The sequence below is a fragment of the Macaca nemestrina genome, chromosome 12 (assembly GCF_043159975.1).
Source record: "Macaca nemestrina isolate mMacNem1 chromosome 12, mMacNem.hap1, whole genome shotgun sequence".
Taxonomy (NCBI): domain Eukaryota; kingdom Metazoa; phylum Chordata; class Mammalia; order Primates; family Cercopithecidae; genus Macaca; species Macaca nemestrina.
In genome coordinates this window covers 23,807,236-23,832,334 of record NC_092136.1, presented here as the reverse complement: position 1 = coordinate 23,832,334, position 25,099 = coordinate 23,807,236, and the positions used below count along the sequence as shown (strand labels likewise).

The 25,099-nt window shown below is 38.0% G+C and overlaps 2 long non-coding RNA genes across 10 annotated transcripts in view; one reads left to right on the top strand and one right to left on the bottom strand.

The window, feature by feature from the left end:
- LOC105471592 (uncharacterized) overlaps positions 1-148 on the bottom strand; it is a 138,650-nt gene extending 138,502 nt beyond the window's left edge. For all 5 annotated transcript variants that reach the window (XR_011610650.1, XR_011610649.1, XR_011610652.1 and 2 more), the window contains exon 1: positions 48-148. This is a non-coding gene — a long non-coding RNA (uncharacterized lncRNA). The remainder of the gene's footprint in view (positions 1-47) is intronic.
- Positions 1-25,099, top strand: part of LOC105471590 (uncharacterized) — a 73,567-nt gene that overhangs the window by 2,596 nt on the left and 45,872 nt on the right. For 4 of the 5 annotated variants that reach the window (XR_981237.2, XR_981236.2, XR_011610653.1 and 1 more), the window contains exon 2: positions 1,129-1,176. The exons of the other annotated variant lie outside the window; for it this stretch is intronic. This is a non-coding gene — a long non-coding RNA (uncharacterized lncRNA). The remainder of the gene's footprint in view (positions 1-1,128; positions 1,177-25,099) is intronic. 5 annotated transcript variants of the gene reach the window in all.

The following is a 25,099-nucleotide window of genomic DNA, read 5'->3' as shown; positions in this document are numbered from 1 at the left end:
TATAGACCCCTAGGGTGGGTTTCCTGAATGCCCAGTGCCCTTCTTACCCTTGGGAACTGAGCGCTGCGCATTGCATTTAGAAAGTTGCACTCACGCCCATCCGAGGCTTTCTTCCCTTTTTCCAGCGGACTGTACCCGGAAGGTCATATTTCACCATTTTGTCTCTTAGTGCGCATGCCCAGGAAGTTTTTTCTCCCTGGCATCTGCTTTCAATTAACACTTTAATGTTAATAGCTGTGGATCATCAGGAAATGGTCTGCGCCTGGCCCTGGGAGGGCTGCCAAATTTTCATTTTTAGAGAGGCGTCTGATAATTGTCAAACCATCACCTGACATTTCTAGCAGGTGGCGAAGAGCCCTCTCCTGCCCCACCCATCCCTATCTAACTACCTGTAACAGCCTGAAATAGTTTTCAGGTTGTGAAAGGAAAATACATCTTGGGACCCCCAAATCACTAAGCCAAAGGGTAAAGTCAATCTGGGAACTGCAACAGGCAAACCTGCCTTTCATTTTATTCCTAAATAAAAGAGCTACAAAGACTTTTTTTAAAGCCACATACCTCCCTCAAAATTTGCCCGCAAGGAAGTTCCTTATGGACAAAGGACAGACCTCAAAGTCATCCCTCTTCCCACCTGAGACAAACACATATCTGATTGCTTCCTCTGCCCTACTGTTACATTAAACCAGACTAAGGCATAAATGACTATTCCTTTACCTTTCACTCAAATGTAAATTGTGTGTTTAGTTAAAGGCTAACCAGAGACCCAAAAATAAAAAATGCAAGTTTGTTTCTTATCTACCTATGGCTTGGAAGCCCTCTCCCTAACTTGAACTTGTCCTACCTTCTCGAACCAAACCAAGGTATGTCATTCACGTATTGATTGATGTCTCATGTCTCCCTAAAATGTATAAAATCAAGCTGCACCCCAACCACCTTTGGCATCAGGACCTCCTGAGACTGTGTCTCTGGTGCATCCTTAACCTTGGCAAGATAAACCTTATAAATTGATTGAGTTTCAGATACTTTGGGGTTCACATGGTTAACTTTGGAATGCTGTTGGTTGAAAGGAGGGGTGTATTCAGATGACTGTTGGGGGGAGAACTTAGAAATGTTATTTTTTATTTACAGTGGCATAGTGATGGAACCAGAGAGAGGCCCTGAAGCCAGTATTGGAGAGTAAGAAAAGGGAAACATAGGCATTAAAGCAGTTTTTTTTTCTTCCCAATACTACCATTAATAAACTAGAAAGCACTACATAAATGTAAAGTGAAATAGCATTATTAAGGGATCATTCTCCTATTCCTTCATGAATCACCACTACCTACGCACTGTCAACTGAAGAATGATGAGGTTCATAAATTTGGAAAAAAGAGCTCTTTTCTTTTCTTTCCTTTTTTTTTCTTTTTTTGAGACAAAGTCTCACTCTGTCACCCAGACTGGAGTGCAGTGGCACGATCTCGGCTCACTGCAACCTCCACCTCCTGGGTTCAAGCGATTTTCCTGCCTCAGCCTCCTGAGTAGCTGGGATTACAGGTGCACACCACCACCCCCCACCCCCACCAGTTAATTTTTGTATTTTTAGCAGAGACGGGGGTTCACCATGTTGGTCAGGTTGATCTTGAATTCCTGACCTTGTGATCCTCCTGCCTCGGCCTCCCAGAGCGCAGGGATTACAGGTGTGAGCCACCGACTGCACCTGGCAGAGAGCTTTATTTTTCATAAAGGATTTCAGCCTGCATAGCGGCCATTCTGGCAAGCCTTATCCCCCTGTGATAATCAATATTGAGTGTCAACTTGATTGGATTGAAGGATGCAAAGTATTATTCCTGTGTGTGTCTGTAAGGGTGTTACCAAAAAAGATTAACATTTGAGTCAGGTGTAAGAGAGGCAGACCCACCCTCAATCTGGATGAGCACCATCTAATCAGCTGCCATCACGGCCAGAATAAAAGGAGGCAGAAGAAGGTAGAAGTAGACTGGCTAAGTCTTCTGGCCTCCGTCTTTCTCTTGTGCTGGATGCTTCCTGCCTTTAAAGGACTCCAAATTCTTCAGCCTTTGGACTCTTGGACTTACACCAGTGGTTTGCCAGGGGCTCTTGGGCCTTCAGCCACAGATGGAAGACTGCACTGTCAGCGTCCCTACTTTTGAGGTTTGGGGACTCTGGCCTCCTTGCTCCTAAGCTTGCAGAAGGTCTATCGTGGGACTACATCTTGTGATGGTGTGAGTCAATTCCCTGTAATAAACTCCCTTTCGTATACACATCTATCCTATTAGTCCTTTTCCTCTAGAGAACCCTGACAAATACAGCCCCCTCACTGGACTTGTGTACCAAATTGGTGGTGGCACCAGCGTGATCTGAGGATAAAGGTTTTGGCCTTCTGACATCAAAAGGTGAAGCAGAGGACAGGAAAACCCTTACTGTGCATTCTCCAAAGACTGGCCAGGAGCACTCGGTAGTCCCTGGCCTATTATCAACCATAAAATAGGGGAAGCATCAGGCTGTTAGTTGATATCAGATGGAGTCTTTTGAAAGAGTTGGTTTCTGGTAAGTCCGTAGGGAAGAAAGCCTAGTGGTAGTGAGTGAGAAGGGTATAAGGAACTCCTATTTAGTCATGGCTGAAAACTCAGTTTTCAAGGTTACTCTGTGGTCCCCTTGGCCAAGAGATTGACTTTTCAGTCAGTTGGGGGGCTTAGAATTTTCTTTGAGGCTTACGGTGTTAAAGTCTAAACTTTCCAGATTGCCTTTACTTTACCTCTTTACCTGTTCATCTCTCATTATGCCTGAAGCAGAACTGAGTTTCATAGAGTCAGAAAAAAGTACCGTGTCAACCTTTCAATCTATCAAGCTCAACGTCACCCTTCACCTCTATCTAAGATGTGTTTCCTCACCCTCATATTCAAGAAACAATTTTGCATTAGAAAGAGTACATAGTTAGGGAAAAAGAGGTTGATATTTTTTAGAGTTTGCTTCGCCATGCATTTGCTATACTCAACCTGCCTAGTTCAGCACACGCTTACCTTACAATGGACTGTTTGGACAAGATGGTTCTTATGGTTCTTTCTGCTCTGTAATTCTATGAATCAATGAGGTATTTTTAGTGAAAATATGCAATATAATTGGAAGAAGAGAAAGCATCTACATATTTTAGTTGTCAGGCTGTGTCTATAGAAACATTTTTTAAATGTCTTTGAATGTAATTTTTATTTCTTTTAATTTAGGGTTTCTAATATCAATCTTAAAATATTTACATAAATCTTAGTTGCCAATAATAATAGAAACCTGCTTAACATAGGGAGAAAGGTAATTTATTGGAAGCATCATAGACAGTTTATCAAGTGAAGAATTGTCAATAATTAAGGAAACCTCCCCAATTGTCAGGGTACTGCAATGATGTTCACACCACCATGGGAAGAAGGTTGTCAGTCCTGGGAGCTACCACCAGCCCAGATGCCACAGCCACCATGGATGCTGACGCATCTTCGCTGCTATTACTGAATGCTACTCATGTTTCTTTATACTACTGGCTCCACTTCAAAGTGGCAGTAAGAAATAGCCAATTGGCCAAGCCTAGCTCATGCACCTATGGTGTTACTACAGAGGATGAGGAAAGAAAATATTTGAACTTGTGTACTTTTTAGTGGTAGGCTATGTTGTCATAAAGTCTCTCATATGGGGAGCCCGAAAAATATGTAAACTTTGCAATATAATGCTAAAAGGTTACACAATTCCAGAAGTTATCTGAGGTATGTCATGCCAGACACGTAGTAGGTACACAGTTTCTGGCTTCTATATTTAGGAATTGAGCTCCATGGGCTGGTTATCCCAGAACTGGGATGTTAAAGTACCTGAGTTCACCAAGGATGCTAAAAAGATCCAAAGCATGCAGTGTCTCATGATTCATAAGAAGGAAAGAAAGCCTACTGCCTGCACTCAGCAAGGACCAGAGAGAGTTGTGGCTTAAGGTTTTAATAGCACTATTTGCAAAAGCTGCAGTTTTCGATATTCCAATCCCCAGTAGGGAATCTGCCAGGTAATCCTCTTCTCTCCAAAGCCTCTCAGCAGAATCCATGTCAGAGACAGTGAACAGCTGTGGGCCTGAACTCGCTGGCCAGCAAGATGAAAGCTCTGCTTAATTGTTCTTGGTAATTGCCACCTCTAGGGAGCTGGCCTAAAGAAGTTGTTCATTTCCTCCTCTGTTAATACTCTATTTACATCCTTATACAATGCTTAGTGTAACAGAGATTTCACTCTTCTGGTTGATAGTGATAACTAGTGTTGCCCCTCTAAAGTAGGATCTATAATTTTTTTTTTAGTATATTTATGAAACAGTTTGATATACATTTTCACCTTTCCACCTCACCACATCAGTTGAGAAAAAGAATGCTTGACTGGAAGAAGTAATTAGCCCAATCTAATCAAAGTGGCAGATTGAGAATTGAAACACAAGAGTGTATGGCCCTGTAGTTCCTGTCATTTTCATTACTGCACCTCTTTCTAAACTTGCCACAGTGCAGAGCATGTGGAAGTGATGGAGTAATATCTCTAGAAGCACAGAGCAAAAGAGGGATTCAGAGATAGGGCATTTCTTGAATGGATGAGTAAAGGTTGGAGAGAGAAGTCCCTGGAGATTACTGGATATAACTTTTTTATAAAGTTATCTAAGTACAGGGACCATGATATGGTTTGGCTCTGTGTCCCCACCCAAATCTCATCTTGAATGGCACTCCCATAATTCCCATGTGTTATGGGAAGGACTCTGTAGGAGATAATTGAATCATGGGGCCGGTTTCCCTCATTCTATTCTCATGGTAGTGAATAAGTCTCATGAGATCTGATGGTTTTTTTTTAATTTTATGGATTTATTTTTATTATACTCTAAGTTCTAGGGTACATGTGCACAATGTGCAGGTTGGTTTGCTGCACCCATTGATTCATCACTTACATTAGGTATTTCTCCTAATGCTATCCTTCCCCCAGGCCCCCACTCCCTGACAGACCCTGGCATGTGATGTTCCCCACCAGCTGTCCAAATGTTCTCATTGTTCAATTCCCACTTATGAGTGAGAACATACAGTGTTTGGTTTTACGTCTTTGTGATTGTTTGCTGAGAATGATGGTTTCCAGCTGCATCCATGTCCCTACAAAGGACATGAACTCATCCTTTTTTGTGGCTGCATAGTATTCCATGATGTATATGTGCCACATTTTCTTAATCCAGTCAATCATTGATGGACATTTGGGTTGGTTCCAAGTCTTTGCTATTGTGAATAGTGCCACAAAAAATATAAGTGTGTATGCATCTTTATAGTAACATGATTTGTAATCCTTTGGGTATATACCCAGTAATGGGATTGCTGGGTCAAATGGTATTTCTAGTTCTAGATCCTTGAAGAATCACCACACTATCTTCCACAATGGTTGAACTAATTTACACTCCCACTAACAGGGTAAAAGCATTCCTTTGTCTCCACATCTTCTCTAGCACTGGTTGTTTCCTGACTTTAATGATTGCCATTCTAACTGGCATGAGATGGTATCTCATTGTGGTTTTGCTTTGCCTCTGATGACCAGTGATGATTACCATTTTTTCATGTGTCTCTTGGCTGTATAAATATCTCCTTTTGAGAAGTGTCTGTTCATATCCTTTGCCCACGTTTTGATGGGGTTGTTTTATTCTTGTAAATTTGTTTGAGTTCTTTGTAGATTCTGGAAATTAGATCTTTGTCAGATGGGTAGATTGCAAAAATTTTCTCCCATTCTGTAGGATGTCTGTTAACACTGATGGTGGGTTCTTTTGCTGTGCAGAAGCTCTTTAGTTTAATTAGATCCCATTTGTCTATTTTGGCTTTTGTTGCCATTGTTTTTGGTATTTTAGTCATGAAGTCCTTGTCCATGCCTATGTCCTGAATGGTATTGCCTGGGTTTTCTTCCAGGGTTTTTTCTGCTTTTAGGGCTAACATTTAAGTCTTTAATCCATCCCAAGTTAATTTTTATATAAGATGTAAGGAAGGGATCCAGTTTCAGCTTTCTACATATGGCTAGCCAATTTTCCCAGCACCATTTATTAAATAGGGAATCCTTTCCCCATTTCTTGTTGTTGTCAGGTTTGTCAAAGATCAGATGGTTGTAGATGTGTGGTGGTATTTCTGATGCTTCTGTTCTGTTCCATTGGGGTGTGTGTGTGTGTGTGTGTGTGTATATATATATATATCTGTTTTGGTGCCAGTACCCTGCTGTTTTGGGTACTGTAGCCTTGTAGTATAGTTTGAAGTCAGGTAGCACGCTGCCTCCAGCTTTGTTCTTTTGGCTTAGGATTGTCTTGGCAATGTGAGTCTTTTTTGGTTCCATATGAACTTTAAAGCAGTTTTTTCCAATTCAGTGAAGAAAGTCATTGGTAGCTTGATGGGGATGGCATTGAATCTATCAATTACCTTGGGCAGTATGGCCATTTTCACGATATTGATTCTTCCTATCCATGAGCATGGAATGTTCTTCCATTTTTTTGTGTCCTCTTTTAATTTATTGAGCAGTGGTTTGTAGGTCTCCTTGAAGAGTTCCTTCACATCCCTTGTAAGTTGGATTCCTAGGTATTTCATTCACTTTGTAGCAATCGCGAATGGGAGTTCACTTATAATTTGGCTCTCTGTTTGTCTGTTATTGGTGTATAGGAATGCATGTGATTTTTGCGCATTGATTTTGTATCCTGAGACTTTGCTGAAGTTGCTTATTAGCTTAAAAATATTTTGAGCTGAAACAATGAGGTTTTCTAACTATACAATCATGTCTTCTGCAAACAGGGACAATTCGACCTCCTCTTTTCCTAATTGAATACCCTTTATTTCTTTCCCTTGCCTGATTGCTCTGGCCAGAACTTCCAACACTATGTTGAATAGGAGTCATGGTGAGAGAGGGCATGCTTGTCTTGCACTGGTTTTCAAAGGGAATGCTTCTAGTTTTTGCCCATTCAGTGTGATATTGGCTGTGGGTTTGTCAAAAATAACTTATTATTTTGAGATACATTCCATCAATACCTAGTTTTTTGAGAGTTTTTACAATGAGAGGCTGTTAAATTTTGGTGACAGCCTTTTCTGCATCTATTGAGATAATCATGTGGTTTTTGTCATTGGTTCTGTGTATGTGATGTATTACGTTTATTGATTTGCATATGTTGAACCATCCTTGCATCCCAGGGATAACCAATGATCATGGTGTATAAGCTTTTTGATGTGCCGCTGGATTCAGTTTTCCAGTATTTTGTTGAGGATTTTTGCATTGATGTTCATCAGGAATATTGTTTTAAAATTCTCTTTTTTTCTTGTGTCTCTGCCAGGCTTTGATATCAGAATAATCCTGGTCTCATAAAATGAGTTAAGGAGGATGCCGTCTTTTTCTATTGATTGGAATAGTTTCAGAAGGAATGGTACCAGCTCCTCTTTGTACATCTGGTAGAATTCAGCTGTGAATCCTTTTGGTCCTGGACTTTTTATTTGGTTGGTAGGCTCTTAATTATTGCCTCAATTTCAGAGCCTGTTATTGTTCTTTTCAGAGATTCAACTTCTTCCTGTTTTAGTCTTGGGAGGGTGTATGTACCTAGAAATTTATCTATTTCTTCCAGATTTTCTAGTTTATTTGCATAGAGGTGTTTATAGTATTCTCTGATGGTAGTTTGTATTTCAGTGGGATCAGTGGTGATATCCCCTTTATCAGTTTTTATTGCATCTATGTGATTCTTCTCTCTTTTCTTCTTGATAGACTGATAGCAAGACTAATAAATTTTGTTGAACTTTTCAAAAAACCAGCTGCTGGATTCATTAATTTTTTGAAGGGTTTTTTCTCTCTCTATCTATTTCAGTTCTGCTCTGATCTTCGTTATTTCTTGCTTTCTTCTAGCTTTTGAATTTGTTTGCTTTTAATTAATTCATCTAGTTCTTTTAATTGTGATGTTAGGGTGTCCATTTTAGGTCATTCCTGCTTTCTCCTGTGGGCATTTAGTGCTATAAATTTCTCTCTACACACTGCTTTAAATGTGTCCCAGAGATGCTGGTACATTGTGTCTTTGTTCTCAATGGTTTCAAAGAACATCTTTATTTCTGCCTTCATTTTGTTATTTACCCAGTAGTCATTCAGGAGCAGGTTGTTCAGTTCCATGTAGTTGAGTGGTTTTGAGTGAGTTTCTCAATCCTGTGTACTAATTTGATTGCACTGTCGTCTGAGAGACAGTTTGTTGTGATTTCTGTTCTTTTACATTTGCTGAGGAGTGCTTTACTTCCAATTATGTGGTCAATTTTAGAATGAGTGTGATGTGGTGCTGAGAAGAATGTATATTCTGTTGATTTGGGGTGGAGAGTTCTGTAGATGTCTATTATGTCTGCTTGATGCAGAGCTGAGTTCAAGTCCTGGATATCCTTGTTAACCTTCTGTCTCATTGATCTGTCTAATATCGACAGTGGGGTGATAAAATCTCCCATTATTATTGTGTGGGAGTCTAAGTCTCTTTGTAGGTCTCTCAGGACTTGCTTTATAAATATGGGTGCTCCTGTATTGGGTGCATATATATTTAGGATAGTTAGCTCTTCCTGTTGAATTGATCCTTTTACCATTATGTAATGGCCTTCTTTGTCTCTTTTGATATTTGTTGGTTTAAAGTCTGTTTTATCAGAGACTAGGATTGCAACCCCTGCTTTTTTTTTTTCTGCTTTCCATTTGCTTGTTAGATCTTCCTCCATCCCTTTATTTTGAGCCTATGTGTGTCTCTGCCCATGAGATGGGTCTCCTGAATACAGCACACTGATGGATCTTGACTTTTTATCCAATTTGCTAATCTGTGTCTTTTAATTGGGGCATTTAGCCCATTTACATTTAAGCTTAATATTATGTGTGAATTTCATCCTGTCATTATGACATTAGCTGGTTATTTTGCCCATTAATTGATGCAGTTTCTTCATAGCATCAATGTTCTTTACATGTTTTTTCAGTGGCTGGTACTGGTTGTTCCTTTCCATGTTTAGTGCTTCCTTCAGGAGCTCTTACAAGGCAGGCCTGGTGGTGACAAAATCTTTCAGCATTTGCTTGTCTGTAACGAATTTTATTTCTCCTTCACTTATGAAGCTTAGTTTGGCTGGATATGAAATTCTGGGTTGAAAATTCTTTTTTTAAGAATGGTGAATGTTGGCCCCCACTCTCTTCTGGCTTATAGGGTTTCTGCCGAGAGATTTATTCTCTGTTATTCTGATGGGCTTCCCTTTGTGGGTAACCCGACCTTTCTCTCTGGCTGCCCTTGACATTTTTTCCTTAATTTCAACCTTGGCGAATCTAACAGTTATGTGTCTTGGAGTTGCTCTATTTGAGGAGTATCTTTGTGGTGTTCTCTGTATTTCCTGAATTTGAAAGTTGGCCTGCCTTGCTAGGTTGGGGATGTTCTAGATAATATCCTGAAGAGTGTTTTCCAACTGGGTTCCATTTTCCCTGTCACTTTCAGGTACACCTATCAAATGTAGATTTGGTCTTTTCACATAGTCCCATATTTCTTGGAGGCTTTGTTTCTTTTTACTGTTTTTTTCTCTAACCTTGTGTTCTCACTTTTTTTTGTTCATTTGATCTTCAATCACTGATACCCTTTCTTACACTTGATCGAATTGGCTATTGAAATTTGTGTGTGTGTCATGAAGTTCTCGTGCCATGGTTTTCAGCTCCTTCCGGTCATTAAAGGTCATCTCTGCACTGTTTATTCTAGTTAGCCATTCATCTAACATTTTTTCAATGTTTTTAGCTTCCTTGTGATGGGTTAGAACATGTTCCTTTAGCTCAGAAAAGTTTGTTATTACTGACTTTCTGAAGCCTACTTCTGTCAACTCGTCAAAGTCATTCTCCATCCAGCTTTGTTCCATTGCTGGCGAGGAGCTGCGATCCTTTGGAGGAGAAGAGGTGCTCTGGTTTTTAGAATTTTCAGCGTTTCTGCTCTGGTTTCTCCCTATCTTTGTGGTTTTATCTACCTTTGGTCTTTGATGTTGATGACCTACAGATGGGGTTTTGGTATAGATGTCCTTTTTGTTGATGTTGATGCTACTCCTTTCTGTTGGTTAGTTTTCCTTCTAACAGTCAGGTCCCTCAGTTGCAGGTCTTTTGGAGTTTTCCAGAGGTCCACTGCAGACCCTGTTTGCCTGGATATCACCAGTGGAGGCTGCAGAACACCAAATATTGCTGCCTGATCCTTCCTCTGGAAGCTCCCTCCCTGAGGGGCACCTGCGTATATGAGGTGTCTGTTGGCCACTACTGGGAGATACCTCCCAGTTAGCTTATATCGGGGTCAGGGACCTACTTGAGGAGGCAGTCTGTCTGTTCTCAGAGCTCAAATGCCATGCTGAGAGGACTGCTGCTCTCTCTAGAGCTGTCAGACAGGGCTGTTTAAGTCTGCAGAAGTTTCCTGCTGCCTTTTGTTCAGCTATGCCCTGCCCACAGAGGTGGAATCTACAGAGACAGTAGGCCTTGCTGAGCTGTGGTGGGCTCTGCCCAGTTCAAGCTTCCCGGCAGCTTTGTTTATGTACTCACACCTCAACAATGGTGGATGCCCCTCCCCCAGCCAGGCTGCTACTTTGCAATTCCATCTCAGACTGCTGTGCTAGCAGTAAGCAAGGCTCCATGGGCATGGGACCTGCCAAGCCAGGCACAGGAGAGAATCTCCTTGTCTGCCAGTTTCTAAGACCTTGGGAAAAGCACAGAAATTGGGCGGAAGTGTCCTGTTTTTCCAGGTACAGTCTGTCATGGCTTCCTTTGGCTAGGAAAGAAAAATCCCCCAACCCCTTGCACTTCCTGGGCTAGGCAACACCCCGCTCTGCTTCTGCTCACCCTCCATGGGCTGCACCCACTGTCCAACCAGTCCCAATGAGGTGAACCACGTACCTCAGTTGGAAATGCAGAAATCACCTGTCTTCTGAGTTGATCACGCTGGGAGCTGCAGACCACAGCTGTTCTTATTCGGCCATCTTGGAACATACCTCCTGATGGTTTTATTAAGGGGATTTCCACTTTCACTGCTGCTTCATTCCCTCTTGCTGCCACCATGTAAGAAGATCCTTTCTCTTCCACCATGACTGTGAGGCCTCCCCAGTCACATGAAACTGTGAGTTCATTAAATCTATTTTTTTCCCATTTTTGGGTATGTCTATCAGCAACATAAAAATGGACTAATAAAGACCATCTTTAAAAACATTAGTAATATTTTGAGGTTAATATAGTGTGCACAGCACAATGTGTATGATTGTTGCTGTAGAGTTTCATTTTGTTGTTGCTGGTGTTGCTTTTTCATTACTTTTTTTTACATAATTTTTTTCTATTTCAAATGACTTGTAATAATTGCACATATATATGGAATAGAGTGATATTTCTATACATGTATACACTAATGTTCAAATTAGGGTAATTAGCATATCTATCATTTAAATATCACTTCTTTGTGTTGTGAACACTCAAAATCCTCTTTTAACTTTTTGAAAATATACACTAGACCAGGTGTGGTGGCTCATGCCTGTAATCCCAGCACTTTGGAAGGCCGAGGAGGGCAGATTATCAGGTTAGGAGTTCAAGATCAGCCTGGCCAACGTGAGAAACCCCATAACTACTAAAAATACAAAAATTAGCTGGGCGTGGTGGTGGGCACCTATAATCCCAGCTACTCGGGAGGCTGAGGCAGGAGAACCACTTGAAATCAGAAGGTGGAGGTTGCAGTGAGCTGAGATTGTGCCACTGCACTGCAGCCTGGGCAACAAGAGTGAAACTGTCTCAAAAAAAGGAAATATACACTAAATTATTATTGAATATAATCGTCGTACAGCAGTACAAGACACTAGGATTTATTCCTCCCACAAGCTGTAACTTTGTGTCTATTAAAAAGCATATTTCTATCTTTTCTTTCCCCCTGAATTTCCCAGCCTCAAATAACCACAATTCTTCATTCTACTTCTGTAAGTACAACTTTTTTTTTCCTCAGCTCTCACATATGAGTGAGAACATGTGGTACTTATCTTACTGAGCCAGATGTACTTCACTTAACATAATGTCCTCCAGGCTCATTATGTTGCTGTAAATGACATACTTTCATTGTTTTTTTAAATGGCTGAATACTATTCCATTGTCCATATTGTGAACCCTGGAAATCTGAGTCAGGTCTCAGTTAATTTAGAAAGTTTTATTTTGCCAAGATTCAGGACCTGCACCTGTGACAGTGCCTCTGGAGGTCCTGATGACATGTGCCCAATGTGGTAGGGGTACAGCTTGGTTTTAAACATTTTAGGAAGACATGAGACATCAATCAATATGTGTAAAATGTACATTGGTTCAATTGGAAAAGTGAGACAACTCAAGGTGAAGGCGAGACACCTTGAAGTTGGGAAGGGGTTTCCAGGTCGTAGGGACACATATCGTTTCCTTCTTTGAGTTTCTGATTAGCCTCTCCAAATGAGGCAGATATGCATTTATCTCAGTGAGAAGAGGGGTAACTTTGAATAGAAGGCATGTTTGCCTTAAGCAGTTCCCAGCTTGACTACTTTCTTTAGCTTAGTGATTTGGGGGCCCCAAGATTTATTTTCCTTTCACAATACATAACATATTTTCTTCATCTGTTCATCTGTTGATGAATATTTAGATTGATTCTTAACCTTGGCTATTGTGAATAGTGCTGTGATAAACATGGTGGTGTGGGTATCCCTTTGATATAGAGATGTCCTTTCCTTTGAATAAATACCCAGTGGCAGGATTGCTGGATATCATGGCAGTTTTATTTTTAGTGTTCTGTGAGACCTCCATTCTGTTTTCCAAAGTAGCTGCACTAATTTACATTCCCAACTACAGTGTATAAATGTTTCCTTTCCTTCACATCCTCACCAGTGCTTGCTTTTTTTTATTTTTGATGACAGCCCTTCTAACTGGAGTAAGATGACGTGTCACTATGGTTTTGATTTGCATTTTCCTGATGATGTTGAACATTTTTTGATAGACATGTTGGCCATTTATGTCTCCCTTTGAGAAATCCTATGTCCATTTTCAGTCAAATTATTTGTTTTTTTGCTGTTGAGTTATTTGAGTTCCTCATATATTCTGGACATTACTCACTTATTGAATAAATAGTATGCAAATATTTTCTCCCATTTTCAAGCTGCGTCTTCACTCTGTTGATTGTTTCATTTGCTGTGCGGAAGCTTTTTCATTTACTATTAATCCCACTTGTCTATTTTTGTTTTTGTTGTCTAAGCTTTTGAAGTCTTACCTATATAATTTTTGCCTAGACCAATGACCTGAAGTGTTTCCCCTATGTTTTATTCTGGTAGTTTTATAGTCTGGGGTCTCACATTTAAGTCATTAATCCCCTTTGATTTGATTTTTTCTATATAGCAAATGATAGGGGTCTGGTTGTATTCTTGTGCATATGAATATCCAGTTTTCACAGCACCATTTATTGAAGAGGGTGTCCTTTCTTTTGCTGAAAATCAGTTGGCTATAAATATGTAGATTTATTTCTGGATATTCTGTTCTGTTCCATTTGTCTATGTGTCTGTGTTTATAGCAATGCCATGGTGTTTTTTGTCTAGATTTGTAGCGTATTTTGAAGTCAGGCAATGTGAAGCATCCAATAAGGAGATCTATATGCATAGAATCTGGAATATGAAACCTAACTTGGCATCTTGGATCTGCCACTTCTCTGATTTCTCAAGAACTTGAAGCTTCAAGTGTCCCCTGTAAAACTCACGTTTTTTGTTCACATGGTTAGTACTTATCATGACAGGTACTGATTCTATGGCGCCTCATGCTCTCTGAATTTCAAGTATTTCATTACTAATTCCCTTTTTAACTGCAAAACACAAGAAAGACTAACTTGCATTCCAGACAGTATAGAGGTAGCTAATTTCTTTCTGATTTTGACCCTAAGTTCTATCAACACCAAAGCATCACAGGTGCCTTAGAAAAAAGGAAGAACGATCTTGAGGAATTCACTTTTCCCTTCATTGTCTGAATAAGAGTAAAACAGCAAGATTGTCAGCATTCATTGTTTTTGCATAAGATTGAGAAGTTGCCCTCATGTTTATTTGATTTTAACTTCCAAAGCTAGGTGGTGTTTCTGTAAGGCTAAAAGAATGGGGTCATGGAGAATTCCAGGATAAAGCAAACTCTACTAAAGAATGGCTGGGTTTTACACATTTCAAGGGCTTTAATTTGCTAGACTGAATATCATTTTCAAGTTTTTGTACTTCAAAGGCTGTGAGGCCGTTCTGTTAGTTGAAATTCTGGGAAATTACTTCATGAAAATTTAGAGTACCTTGATAAGCTGATATTGACTGTTTCCTAGAATGTCACAAAAGTCAAGACCTCAGTTATACATTTATTTCCTTTATTCTGTTTCCTAAACTCAAGCTACTCATTACCTAAGGTCAATGAAAAAGTTAGTAAACATAGGAAAAGGACAGTGATAGAGATGAAGACATCTTGATATGACAAGAGGAATTAACAAAGCTCGTGTTTTGATGATTTCAAGCTACTGACTTGGAGTTCAGCCTGTTTTTGCTATAATCTAGTACAGGGAACAGTGATCTATCATTTCACATTCATTTTAAACTAGGAAACTTCACACTTTACAGTGGAGATTGAGTGGGACCTTGAAGGGTGAATATTATGTCTATTTGTCAGTAAGAAATGAGGGAGTTTTCTAGTCAAAAGAAACAGCTTAGGGGTATAAAAATATACATGATGAACCGTCACCAAATAATTGGGAATAGGGCCACTAGCATCAAATGATATAAAATGGTACACAGCTATATTCATAACTCAATTCATGAATGATTTGCATTAGTTATAGTGTTTGTCATATTTAAACTTAAAACATAATAAAATACATGGTACACTTACCCTTTCATTAGTACACTTGTTTCTTTTTTTTTTTTTTTTTTTTTTTTTTTTTTTTTACCTAGTCTATTGATGAAAAAGTTTGACATATCTGTGGTTGTGTGGTTGGGTGATTAATTATGACCCTAAGGAACTGACAGTATAATAATCTCACTTCTGTGGTGCCATTTGCAGCATGAGTGCTGCAGAATCCTAGGTAGGAAAATAGTGACATACCAAGTTCTATTAGTGTGATAACCAAAGGCAGTAGAATCGTAGGTCATCTGTATCTGCATTAATTGGGATCTTGTTAGATTTCAAATTATTGGATCCGACTCAAGCCCTACTAAATCAAAAGTTCTAGAAGTGGGACCCAGCAGTCTGTTTTGACAAGTTCTCCACATAATTTCAATGTACGTTTATGTTTGAAAAATTTTATTCTAGTGGTAGGGAATACAGACTTCCTCAATTCAAATAATAGCTATGCTATTAACACCTGAGTGACATTAGGCATCGATATAATGATATAATCTATATAATGAGGATAACATTAATATCTGCTTTAGAGGCTTATTATGAGAATCAAGTGAATCAGCATTTCCTGGCCCCTACTAAGTATCATATAAACACTAGTTCTTGCCTCTAGGGGAAGAAATGGCATGATCCTTTAGTTCTGCCACGGCCTCTCTTTTAGACATCTTGAAAATCTTGCTTTTGTACTGTTTGGCTATTTTCAGTTATACAATGAAAACAACAAATTGTCATCACTTTCCTTTAACATTTGAAATAGATTCTCCAATAAGGAGTTTCTTTTTCTATCCTTAATTGAAAGAAAAATGTCCCTTACTTTCTGATACTGAAAAATATACTCATTACATCTGATCTACTCTTACCATAAGCCTCAAGACGCATCTTTCCAGAGTGAATTACAAGAGCCACAGGCAGCAACTACTGCTTTCCAAGCAGCTCAATAATCCATCATTCCACCTTTGCTTGTTCCACTGAAATTCACCTGGATGCACAGAAATTTCCTCCCAAATTTATTGAAGCATTAAAAATTCAGTCTCTTAGCTAAAATCCTTGTCTTCATTTTGTTTAATATTTTGAAGAGTCTAACTCTTTGGTATTGATTGACTATCTAAGCAGGCAATCAAAATGCTTAATCAATAACAGTCACTCATGTGTGACCTCTTGTCCTTCCAGAGCACTAGGTAGTTAAACCCTCTTGACCTTCTCTTAATTAATCCTGGCCTTTATTAAGAAGAACCTTTCTAGCCTCCAACCTGCAAAATTGCAACTTTCAAGAAGGAAGTTTACCCTCTTTTTGTCTTCCTGAAATCAGAAGGAAGCCAAAGCCACAGGAAGCACAGCCAGAATGGGGACATAGGAAGGAGGGGGCTCCCATGAGTTGACCTGACAGCTGAGAGATGGCAACCTAGACCTTGGGGTAAATCACTGTCAAATGTGCTCTACCCTGTACTTGGCTCAGGGCAGATTATGGAATGACTAATTGGTAGTGTTTCTGACTTCATTGCTTTTACCCAGAAGCAAAAGTCATTGAAACAGGAAAAAGTAATTTAGGTTCCCATAAAGAGCACCTGTAATTCTACGTAGTGTGTCCAATTAGAAGTAAAGGAAACTTACTGCCAATAATGAGAATGTGTAATTTTTGCCAAGTTGCTTCTTCTGCATGAACCTCAGTTTCTTCATCCCTCCAATGATAAGCTCTTTTAGGACAGTCTCTTGGGTTCTCCTTTATTTCTGATTTTCCGTAATTACTTCATCTCTGGGAACCAACTCTCTCACAGCAGAAGTAATTAACAGGGTGAGGTTTGCATAGATCTGGGTACTCTGGAAAAATGCCAGTTTCATTCCCTTATGAATTGTTTCTCAGCACATTACAGATGTTGCACACGGATGACCATATTTGACTGCTCTAGTCAATAAAGATATATTCAGGTTTAAAGGGCTGAAAATTCATCATTACATATGTTAAATTCTTTCATTTGGAGTATTTTCATAAAAGTTAGAAGATTAAAATAAAAGAATAGCATGGATGGTATAATGTGTAACTGTATGTACCACCTAAAACAAATAATAGTATTTCGTGAAATTTACTTTGTCTATTTTTTAATCATAAAAGCATATACGTTACAAATGAAGTTGAATTTGCTTTCCAGTTCCATCTCAGCAAACTGCATTCCCATCCCCAAGCAACTATGTTCATAAATTCAATGTGTATTATTCTAGCCCATTTAAAAATATTTTAGATGGATGAATATAGCAATGGGTTGATTGAAAGATGAATAGATTCATGAATGTGTAAAGATTCCTAGTAGGTAAATAGATAGACAAACCCATTTATATAGATTTGCAAATAGTATTATCTTTAAATTCACATATACATGATAGGTAAATAGACACACTTATTTATATGGATTTGTGTCTAGTATTATCCTTAAATTCACATATACATTATGTCTCATTCTTTAAATTGCGTATTTTTCTCGACATTTGTTTTCAAGTCTACCTATGACTCTAGAAATCTAGTTCATTCCTTTTAATTGATATGAAGTATTGAATTATACAAATATATCACATTTTATTTTTCCATTCTCCCAGTATTTAGCAATTTGGCCATTTTTACTGTATCACTATTAACACAATGCTGCCCCAAATATCCTGAGACAGAAATATTGTATGTGTTAGAAAATTTCTACACTATGTTATCAAGTACAATTGCCATTCATAGAGTTTACAAATTACCAGTTTAATTAAGTTTTGTGATTATGTGGGAGGCTCAGGCAGGAGAATGGCTTGAACCCAGGAGGAAGAGGTTGCAGTGAGTTGAGATTATGCCAATCCAGCCTGGGCGAAAGAGTGAGACTCTATCTCAAAACAAAAATGAAAACAAAAAATACATTCTACTGTCAAATTTTATTTTTGCTTAGCTAATGGATATAAAATGGGTCATTTTATATATTTCATTTGTGTTTATCTCATGTTTATAATTCCTAGACTAGTGAAGTTGAACAATATTTTATATGTTTAATGAATGCTATATTTTGAGTGTTTTTCTATGTTAGTTTGTCCTCACATTGCTGTAAAGAAATACCTGAGACTGGGTAATTTATAAAGAAAAGAGGTTTAATTGGCTCATAGTTATGCAGTCTATACAGGAAGCATGATGCTGGCATTCGCTTGGCTTCTGGGGAGGCCTCAGGAAACTTACAGTCATGATGGAGGGTGAAGGTGCAGCAGGCACATCATATGGCCAGAGCAGGAGCAAGAGAGAGAAAGGTAGGGGTTGCTACACATTTTAAAATGAGCAGATCTCACAATAACACATTATCATTAGGAGAGTACCAAGAGGGATGCTGCTAAACCATTCATGAGAAATTTGTACCCATAATCCAATCATTTCCCACCAGGACCCACTTCCAACATTGGAGATTACATTTCAATATGAGATTTTGGTGGAGACACACATTCAAACTATAACAGTGTCCCTGAAATTTCATGTTAAAATTTAATCCCCAATGTAATAGTATTAAGAATTGGGTACTCTAGGAGGTGATAAGATCATGAGAGCTTCCACCTTCATAAATAGATGAGTGCTCCTTCTAATAGGGTTCCAGGGAACTAACTTGTCCTTTTTTGTCCCTCCATCCCTCTCACCATATGTGGAAGCAGCAAGAAGTTTTCCTTACCAGACACCAAGTCTCCTGGCACTGTAATATTGGCCTTCCAACACTCCAGGAATTTGAGAAAATAAATTTCTGTTCTTTATACATTACCCAGCCTCAGGTATTTTGTTGTAGCAGTACAATCAAACTAAAATGACATTTCAGCATTCTCCTCTATGAATAGTCTTTTCATAATCCTTGCTTTTTTTATTCAAGTGATTTTAATAATTATGGATATATATGACTATTTACTTGTTTCATTTGTTACAGGTATTCAAATTCAAAAAGTTAATCCCTGTTGAATTACTATAGAAAGAGCTACTGTTTTGTTCTCTGTTAGTTCATTTTCACATTGCTAAAAACTACCTGAGATTGGGTAATTTATGGAAAAAGAGAGTTTATTGACTCCCAGTTCTGCAGGCTTAACAGGAAGCCTCAGGAAACTTGCAATCATGACAGAAGGTGAAGGGGAAGCAAGAATCTTCTCATGATGGCAGGAGGGAGGGAGAGAGAGAGAGAGAGACAAGGGAAAGGTACCACATACTTTTAACACTTTTAAATAACCAGATCTCATGAGAACTCTGTAACAAGACAGGACTAGGGGGATGGTGCTAAGCCATTAGAAACAAACCCCATGATCTGCTTACCTCCCACCAGGCTCCACCTCCAACACTAGGGATTACAACTCAACATGAGACTTGGGTGAGGACATAGACCCAAAGTATATTATTCCACCCCTGGCCCCTCCCAAATCTCATGTCCTTCTCACATTTCAAAATCAATCATGCCTTCCCAACAGTTCCCTAAAGTCTTAACTCATTCCTGCATTAACATAAAAGTCCACATCCAAAGTCTCATCTGATACAAGATAAATCCCTTCTGCCTAGGAGCCTGTAAAATAAAAATAAGTTAGTTGCTTCCAAGATATTATGAGGGTACAGGCATTGGCTAAATGTTCCAATTCCAAATGGGAGAAATTGGCCAAAACAAAGTGGCTACAAGCCCCATAGAAGTCCAAATTCCAGCAGGGCAGTTATTATATTTTAAAGCTCCAAAATATTCTCCTTTGACTACATGTCTCACATCCAGGCTGCACTGATGCAAAACATGGGCTTCCAAGGCATTGAGGAGCTCCTCTCCTTTGGCTCTGCAGTGTACAGCCGCCGTAGCTGATTTCACTGGCTAGCATTGAGTACTTGCAGCTTTTCAAGGTGCATGATGCAAGCTGTCAGTGGACCTTCCATTCTGGGATCTGGAGGATGTTGGCCCTCTTCTCACAGTTTCACTAGGCAGTGCCCCAAGAGGGACTTTGTGTGGGAGCTCCAACCCCACATTTTCCCTCTATGCTATCCTAGTAGAGGTTCTCCGTGAGGGGTCTGCCCCTGCAGCAGACATCTCTGGGATCATCCAGGCATTTCCATACATCTTCTGAAATCCTGATGGAGGCTCCCAAGCCTCAACTCTTGCCCTCTGTGCACTTGCAGGCTTAACAACATGTGGAAACCATCAAGGCTTCTAATGGCTTGCACCCTCTGGAGCAGAAGCCTGAGACATGTCTGGGGCCCTTTTAGCCACAGCTGAAGCTGGAACAGCTGGGATGCAGGGCATCATGTCCGCAGACTGCACATAGCAGCGGTGTCCTGGGCCTGGTCCATGAAATCATTTTTCCCTCCTATGCCTTCAGGCCTTTGATTGGAGAGGCTGTCATGCATGTCTCTGAAATGCTCTGGAGGCATTATTTTCCATTGTCTTGTCTATTAACATTTGGCTCCTTTTTACTTTTACAAATTTCTGCAGGCAGCTTTAATTCTCTAAAAGAAAATGGGTTTCTCTTTTCTCCCACATGGCCAGGCTGCAAATTTTCTAAACTCTTATCCTCTGTGTCCCTTTTAAATATAACTTCCAGTTTCAGATAATCTTTTTACTCATAAATATCAACATTCACTCTCAGAAGCAGTCAGGCCACATCTTTAACACTTTGCTCCTTATACATTTCTTCTGCCAGATACCCTAAATTGTCTCTCTCAAGTTCAAAGTTTCACAGATTTCTAGATCAGGAGCACAATGCTGCCAGTCTCTTTACTAAAGCACAGAAAGAGTGACCTTTACTATAGTTCCCAATAAGTTTCTCATCTCCATTTGAGACCTTCTCAGCTTGGACATTACTGTTCATATCGCTATTAGCATTTTGGTCACAACCATTCAAGTTTCCAGGAAATTCCAAACTTTCCCTCATTTTCCTGTCTTCTGATTCCTCCAAACTGTTCCAACCTCTGCTCATTACCCAGTTCCAAAGTTGCTTACACATTTTCAGGTATCTTTATAGCAATGCTCCATTTCTCTAGTACAAATTTTTTGTATTAGTTACATTCTCACAATGTTAAAAATACATACCTGAGACTGGGTAATTTACAGAGGAAAGGGGTGTAATTGGCTCACAGTTTTGAGGGCTGTACAGGCATCCACTTTTGAGGAGGTCTCAGGAAACTTACAATGATGGCGGAAGGGGAAGGAGAAGCAGCCATGCTTTCCACATGACTGACGAGAGAGAGAGAGGGAGGGAAAAGGTGCCACATACTTTACAGCAATCAGATCTTGTCAGAACTCTATCACAAGACAGCACTAGGGGGCTCATGCTAAACTATTAGAAACTGACCCCATGATCCAATCACCTCCCACCAGGTCCTTTCTCCAACACTGAGGTTACAATTCAACATGAGATTTGAATGGGGACACAGAGCCAAACCATATCAAGTATAAAGGGTTTGGTACTATCTGTGTACAGTTTCAAATATCCACTGGAGGTCTTGGGAAGTATTTTCTCACAAAGGAGTGGGCTTCTGCACATATTTTTCTCAAGTGCATTTGGGAGACTTCCCAGGATAGACCATATATTAATCCAAAAGTCAAGTCACAATAGATTTAATAAGACAGAAATTATACAAAATATTGTTTTCAACCACAACAGGATAAAGTTAAAAAATCAATAAGTAAAGTGTAAAATGTACAAATTTATGGAGATTAAGCAACACACTCTTAGATATCCAATGGATCAATAAGAAAGCAAAAGAGAAAGTGGAATATACTTGAGATGGAAGAAAATGAAAACATAACATAAAAGCATATGACACATACAAAAGCAGTGCTAGTGGTGAATTTATAGCTATAAATACTTATATTATAAAAAAGAAAGATCTTTATTTTACTTAACCTAATTTTTACAATTTAAGAAACCAGAAAAAGAAGAACATACTAAATCCATGCTTGCATTGGAAAGGATATAATAAGTATTAAAGCAGACATAAATGAAATAGATGCTAGAAAACAATAAAGAAAATCAGTAAAATCAAAAGCTTTTTTAAAAAGTCAAAATTTACAAATATTTAGCTAGATGAACTAAGAAAAGATTCAAATTACTAAAATCAAAAATGAAAGTGGGAACATTACTAATTCTAAGAAAAAATTGATTATTAGGGTACTATAAACAATTGTATGTCCCCAAAATGGATAACCTAGGTGAAATTTAAAATATTCTAGATTTATAAAACCTACCATCAGTAAATTATGAAGAGATAGAAAGTCTAAATAAATCTATAACCAGTAAGGAGATTAAATCAGTAATCAAAAATCTCCACACACACACAAAAACCCTGAACCTAATGACTTCACTAGTGAATTCTACCAAACATTTAAATTAGGACTAATGCTAATCCTCAATCTTTTTCAGAATATTAGAAGGTAAATTTCAAAGCCATTTTATGAGACCAAAATTACTCTGATAACCAAAGTCAGTCAAAGGCAGTACAAGAAAATAAAACTACAGACTATCCATTTTATGAACATTAATGCAAAAATCTTTAACAAATACTATCAAACTAAATTCAACAACATATTATCAGGATTATACATGATATTAGAAGTATACATTCTAGAATGCAAGGATGGTTCAACATATAAAAATTAATCTATCTATGTAATCACCATATTAACAGAACAAAGGGGAGAAAACATGACTTCAGTTGGTGCAGAAAAAGCATTTGTTAAAATGCAACACTGTTTTATTATTGAAAAACACTCAACAAACTAGAAATACAAGAAAACTACTTTATCTTAATAAAAGCCATATATAAAAAACCCACAGCAAACATCCTGCTTGATGGATAAAGACCTTTTCTCTAAGATCAGAAACAAGGCCAGGATTCCCGGTTTTGCCATTTATAATCCATATTGTTCTGGAAGTTTTAACCAAAACAATTAGGAAAAAAAATTGAAATATAAGAAACTAAGCAGCATTCAAATTGAAAAGGAAGGCAGAAAATGATGTCTGTTTGGAGATTATATAATTTTATATGTAGAGAATCCTAAAAATTCTACAAAAATTTTAGAACTAATGAAGAAAATAATTCGGCAAAGTATTACAATACACTATATAGAATGAAAAATCTGAAAAGAAATTGTGAAAATAATCTCATTTACCATATCATAGTAAGTATAAAATACTTAGATCCTTTTATATTAAATGTCCAAGAGAGACAAATCAATAGAGTTAGAAAGTAGATTAAGGGGTGCCTAAGGCTAGGAGATGGGTTGAATTGAAATGGGAATGACTCCTGAAAGAGTTTTTGTTGTTGTTGTTGTTGTTGTTTTTTGAGAGACAAAAATATTATAAAAGTGAATCATGGTGGCCAAATGTAAAACCCTGAAAATATACTAAAAACTTGAATTATATATATCAAGTATGTGAATTGTACTGCCTGTTTATTATATCTCAGTATAGCTGTTTTTTAAAAAAGAATGAGATGTTTAGGAATTAAGGTGATAAAAACTTGTAACTTCAAACTATAAAAAATGCTGAAAAAAAATTTAAAAAGCCATAAGTAAATGGAAATGTATCTTGCATTTATGAATTGGAAGACAATATTATAAAGATGTCAATACGTCTCACAGTAATTTACAGATTTACTGCAAGCTCTGTCAATTCCAATGACCTTTTTCTTTTTACAAAAATAGAAAAGGCCATCCAAAATTTATATGGAATCTCAAGGAACCCTGAATAGCAACAGCAATATTGAATGAAAACAAAGCTGGAGGACTCAAAATTCCTTATTTCAAAACTCACTACAAAGATACAGTAATTAAAATACTGTGCTACTGGCATAAAGACAGACATACAGAACAATGGAATAGAATAAAAACCCAGAAATAAACCCCCACTCATATGAACAAATGATTTTTAACAAGAATGCCAAGACCATTCAATGAGAAAATAACAGTTTTTCAACAAGTGATGCTGGGAAAACTGGATGTTCACATGCAAAACAAAACAAAAAAATGAAGCTGAATCCTTAACACCATATGCAAAACTTAAAATGAATCAAAGTTCAAGACATAACGCTATATAACTCTTAGAAGACATAACGCTATAAAACTCTTAGAAGAAAATCTAGGTCAAAGTCTTTCCAACACTGGATTTGGCAGTAATGTCTTGTATATGACGTCAAAGGCACAGGCAACAAAAAAAAAATGTAGACAAATGTGGATTTCATAAAAATCAAAAAACCAAACAACACTATTGATGGAGTGAAAAGGTAACCCTAAATTGGACAAAATATTGCAAATCATATATCTGGTAAGTTATTGAAATCAAGAATATATAGAGAACTTCTAAAACCCAGTAACAAAATCCAATTCAAATATGAGCAAAATACTTGAATGGACATTTCTCTAAAGATATGTAGATGATCCATATGAAAATTGAAAGATGGTCAACCCCATGATCATTATAGAAATACAAATCAAAACTACAATAAAATATCAACACACACCCATTACAATGGTTATTATAAAAAATAAAAAAAAAAACAGAAAATGAGTGTTGGCAAGGATGTTGTAAAAAACTTTGAAAACTTGCACACTGGGAATAAAAATAATATAGCTGCTATGGAAAACATTATGCTACCTAAAAAAAATAAAAATAAAATTGCCACACAATCCAGCAATTCCACTTTTGTGTATATACCCAAAAGTATTACAGGCTCTTAAAGAAATATTTGCACACCAAGATTCATAGCAGCAATATTCATTACAGCTAAAATGTAAAGCAACCTAAGTATCCATTCATAGACTGGATAAGGAAAATATGGTATATACGTACAACAAGAAATTATTCAGCCTTAAGAAGGAAAGAAATTCCGACACATTCTATAACCATGATGAATCTTGGAGACATTAGTGGTAAGTGAAATAAATCAGGAACCAAAAGACCAATACTGCATGATTGCATTTATATGAAGTAGAATAGTAACATCATAGAGATACAGTAGAATATTGGTTGCCAGGAGCTGATGGCACAGGGAAATGGGAAGTTACAGTTTAATGGGTACAGAGTTTTAGTTTTGCAAGAAGAAAGGGTTATGGAGACTGATATTAGTGATTGCTGAACAACGTCATGTATATTTAAAACCACTGAACTGTGTACTTGAAAATAGTGAAGATGGCAAATTTTATGTTGTGTGTATTTTATCAGTATAAAAGTAATACAT